Source organism: Gadus chalcogrammus, unplaced genomic scaffold, assembly GCF_026213295.1.
Source record: "Gadus chalcogrammus isolate NIFS_2021 unplaced genomic scaffold, NIFS_Gcha_1.0 GACHA056, whole genome shotgun sequence".
In the NCBI taxonomy this organism is placed as follows: Eukaryota; Metazoa; Chordata; class Actinopteri; order Gadiformes; family Gadidae; genus Gadus; species Gadus chalcogrammus.
The window spans coordinates 5,001-10,000 of NW_026613491.1; the positions used below are offsets into that span (position 1 = coordinate 5,001).

The following is a 5,000-nucleotide window of genomic DNA, read 5'->3' on the forward strand; positions in this document are numbered from 1 at the left end:
CACACACACACACACACACACACACACACACACACACACACACACACACACACACACACACACACACAGTAACTTCCTGCCCGCAGAGAGGGTGAGGTGAAGACAAAGCCAGTCAGATGAAATGATTGCCATCCATTGTGTTGTTAATCAGGATGACTTGAACTCCGCTGACTTCCACAGCTTACTCAGAGAAAATCTAATTTGGGCAAAATAACAAATTAAAAAGAAATGTGAAAAATTCATAATTGTACTGTATTAACGAGGCTGAAAGTATGAGCCCCCCCCCTCTCTGCTGCTTGCTCAACTCTCTCTCTCTCGAAGATCTTTCTTACACACAAAACTATATTAAATGTTTCCTGATGTGTAGGTGTGTTTGTGCATGTGTGTGTGATATTGACTAAGGCAGAAAGGGAGAGTGATCACAAAAGTGTCGACCACTCTCTCCTCCGTAGTCATAAAAATACCATCGATCCCTAAAGTTACGAATCTGTGTTGTTTTGTGGCTGTAGAGGTTGTAAAGACTGTGTCATCACTGCATTTTGAAACTGTATTTTTATTTTGTGGTGCCAATGCTGGCTTACAGATTAGTAGTGTTGTGCAAAATAACATTCCTTATTTCTTTGGTTGACACAGCTTTGAGTAGTAGGTTACAAATTTGTTTTGCAACAGATTCCTTTCCTTCACAGGTTAGAGAGGGTAGGAGAGAGCTGTGAAAATAAAATGGAGAGAGGGGGAGAGAGAGAGAGAGAGAGAGAGAGAGAGAGAGAGAGAGAGAGAGAGAGAGAGAGAGAGAGAGAGAGAGAGAGAGAGAGAGAGAGAGAGAGAGAGAGAGAGAGAGAGAGAGAGAGAGAGGGAGAGAGAGAGAGAGAGAGAGAGAGAGAGAGAGAGAGAGAGAGAGAGAGAGAGAGAGAGAGAGAGACTGGCATGAATGGCTGATCGGGTGGAGGAGAGGGAGCCTTCAAGATGCTATATCACAATTATGAACGACGGGGGTTCTCTCATAATTGCAAAAAATACAATAAAAGAAGAGGAATAGACATGAAAACAGCCCCAGCCGCGCGGCCTAAGTGTGTTTCCCTGCCAGCACTGCTGAGCGCAAGAGTCAAATAGTCACTCCCAGGCAGGAATGTGTTTAACACACACACATACACACACTACAAACACACACACACACACACACACTACAAACACAAACACACACACGCACACACACATGCACACACACACGCACCCATACACACACACACACACACACACACACACAAAACAGTAAAAAGACCGCTGATAAAAATGTCACTCTGCATGATGGCAAATAACAGCCTAAGTCCACCATCCCGTACCGTTCCACCCCATCCCTCCCTCCCCCCCCCCCCAGCTCTCCTTGCTGTGTTCCTCCTCTGTCTCCTTCCTTCTCATTCACTTTCAAACGCTCCATCCTTTAATGGTGCCGAGGCTGAGACAGCAGAGGGGAGAAGGAGAGAGGCACAGATCAGAGGGTGTTCAAAACGTACACAATCACACGCACACAAGGTCTTACCCCCCGACCACTCAGGTTGGTTCAACCTTGGTTTCTTTCGCTATTACGTTTTTTAAATGTGCCGTCCCTTAGGGAATTAATAATTCATAGATTGAAATTCTTCCATCCTTTATTTACTGTAACCTTACAAAACACATGCACATTCTTTGCTCTGCTGAAATATGTAATATGATCGGCAGAAGCTGAAGTCGTACTAGCTGTGACTCACAGAGTATGTGTGGAGAATGTCTGCAACCACTGTGTGAAAAATTCAATCATCAATGCATCATTACCGAGGCATTCTTCACATGCATCCTCTTTACTCGATGATAGAAATAGTCTCATTAATACAAAAGCCAATCAGAGCAAAAGGACTCGTTTAACTTGACTTAGGTCTTCAATGTGTGTTGTATATGAGTATTGTGAGTGATGACGTACACAAACATACACACAACAGTTCTCCATTTACACACACACACACACACACACACACACACACACACACACACACACACACACACACACACACACACACACATACACACACTATGTTAGGCCCAAATACACAGAGTTTGTAAATAGCTCAACTATCGTAGTAAATATAATTTGTGTTTGAAATTGCAAATAATTATACTTGAAGAAATACATTTGTTTTGAGAGTTGTATGATACACAACATATATCTATAGATATAAATATATGTTGTGTATCCCTGATGATTCAGCTAAATGTGGGCCTCCCCTTAACCCACTAATGCTACAACACTCTCTCTCCCTGTGAACCACTTTACCATGACAACACACAGGCTTGCACGCATGCATGACGCACGCACACACACACGCATGGACGCAAACACAAACCGGCCAATTCTGCAAGCCTCAACCCGTCTCTCTTGTCGTCGCGCACGCAGCTGGCGGACCTGTTGGGTTGTTTTTCTTTCTTTTGGCCTTATTTGCTGTACATGAGCTGGGTACATGGAGGGAGGGAGGGAGGGGGGGAGAGAGAGAGAGAGAGAGAGAGAGAGAGAGAGAGAGAGAGAGAGAGAGAGAGAGAGAGAGAATAATGTCGCTAACAATGTCAAAAATAATCCTTATTTTGCCTCAATCCTTCCATTTCTCTCTCTCTCCCGCTCATTCCTCCTCCCTCTCTCCCTCTCTCCCTCTCTCCCTCTCTCTCTCCCCCCTCTCTCTCTCTCTCTGTCGCTCTCTCCCTTCTCTTGCTGGCCCTCTTTGTATTCATATTCTTTCATTCGCCAGTTTCTTTTGTTTTGCATTCAAACATTTGCAGTTAATTCCGTGCTTTATGTCCTCTCCTTTTTTCTTTGCCAACGTTGCGAGTGATCCTCCCTGTTGTAAAGGACGAGCCCGGGAGAGCGAGGCCAGACCGCACGCAGCATTGTGTGTGGAGGGGAAGTCAGTGAGCCCGGCTTTGCACACCGGTTTGTCTCTCTCTCCGCAGCCAATTTGTACCTCTAAGTCTTTGAGGAGCCGTTTGTTTTTGTGTGTTTGTATGTGTGCGTGTGTGTGTGTGTGTGTGTGTTTGTTTGGGGCTTGCTGCCTTCGCCTAGGCCAGGTGTGTTGGACCTAAGCCAAGGTAGGGGTTAAAAAGAAAAAATAACAAGCTCAAATCCCGCTTCCTGTTATATAATATTGCGGTTGTGATTGCTCCACTTTGATGTCTGACATTTTTCTTTATATTCCGATTTTATTGTAGTGTGCGGGACTGTCTGGGTGTGCAGAGAGGGAGGATCTGTCGCCCTGAGGTTGGCCAGAGGCTAATGTCATTTTAAATCATGTACAAATATTGATGAAGAACCGGTGCATTTATCATTATTTCTTTATTCTTCAACTATTTATATTTCGTCTGAAGAAAACGTCCTTCACTTGGCACTTTTGAAATGTAAACTAATGGTTTTAGGTTCAAGACTACCTTTCCCACGCAGACAGACATACAGACACACATACACACACACACACAGCTAAGCAATATACCTGTTTTGATGAGTCACACTGAACGTCTGAATGCGTCAGAGGATCAAAGCTAAATCAGAGAGGAAGGAAGGAAGGAGACAGCTGTCAATCCTAATCGTCTGATGAGGTTTGGCTTCATTATTATTCATAACCTCTTAACCTTTTCTTCATCAGACTGGTGTTGCATTTGAGATCTTCTTCACAGTTACTCTTTTATCCAAAGCGACTCTCAAACATTCATTCACACATTCACATATTCACACATTCACACAGCGACGGTGGAGTCGACCACGCAGGGCACAGATGTAGTCTGGGGGAAGCGTCTCGCTCAGGGACACCTCGACACTCAGCTATGAGGAACCGAGATCGAACTAGCAACCTTCCGGTTGCCAGCCAACCCGCTCTACCTCCTGAGCTACTGTCGCCCCCATTATCACACCAAGCCACCCTAAAACCAGACATTATTGCGTCAGTGTCTGTGAAACTTTTAACTCCTAACTCGTGTGTGGAGCTCACAAAGCAAATAAGAAAAATATGTCTGGAATGTGTTTTCCTGCTGTCACAACTCTAGGTTTCGGCCAATGCGTGCACACATTAACAGACAAAAACACACGCACACACTTTCATATGCATGCACGCACATACACAAACACACACACGGTCCAGACAGAGGAATGAGCCAGGTGCATGCCTGTGTTGACAGTGACAGACCTTAAAGGACCTTCACTACCGTGTAGAAACCAGGTGCATTGTTTCTCAAACTGTATTGTTTCTCAACCCTTCCGTCAATGGCGAGCACCCCCCCTCCACGCCGGGGCAGCCTGTTCAATACTATATTGGCATGTCAACACAGTTGATTTATCTTCTTAAAAAAAAATAATAATAATCCATAGAGAATCACCTGCACTGAATGTTTTGTTGTGACAGCGCAGGTAAAATTGATTGATTGATTACATCCGATGTGCTTCCGATGGCTTCAAGAGATGTGAGGTAATTTCTAGTCTAGACCTTGAACAAAACAATATGTAAGTCTAACAACTTTCTTCTAATGAAACTTCTCATGGAAAGCGACAGGAAACTCAAGTAATTACTTCCAGTGCCTCAAGTATTATTACCGCCCAGACAACAATAAATCAGACCATAATAATGGTCTGATGCCGCTTCTTAACCAACGCCAACATTTCCGGTTTCGTTCCTTTCATGTTTCTGAGGATCATCATATTTTCACACGTTAGGGCTTCTCTCTGTGGGGAAGTACACAAATTATCTTGTCAGTGAATTGATTTCTAAATGTTGCTGAGCGTGGAGTGGTTACGAGGGCAGGGTCAGGACCTGGGCGCCTCACTCAACACGCCACGGATTAACCACCGACAATTACTCCAAGGACACGCTGCAGGTGAGAATTAACCTTGAGAAACAAGAAATCAAAACAACAACCGCAATATTTGTTTTTTTCCTGTTTCGGGTTCAAGGCCGTGACGTTACGGGCGCACGGAGCGGAATGCGGCGGTAGCG

General features: G+C 44.6%; 1 long non-coding RNA gene across 2 annotated transcripts in view; it reads right to left on the reverse strand.

Annotated features, from left to right (window-relative positions):
* Positions 1–551: 551 nt before the first annotated feature.
* LOC130378038 (uncharacterized) overlaps positions 552–5,000 on the reverse strand; it is a 21,114-nt gene continuing 16,665 nt past the window's right edge. Inside the window, exons 3-4 of one of the 2 annotated variants that reach the window (XR_008894447.1) lie at positions 2,376–2,481; positions 552–707 (exon numbers count right to left, since the gene is read on the reverse strand). This is a non-coding gene — a long non-coding RNA (uncharacterized LOC130378038). Of the gene's footprint in view, positions 708–1,383; positions 1,454–2,375; positions 2,482–5,000 lie in introns of those variants that run through there. The other variant, XR_008894449.1, reaches the window with a different exon arrangement.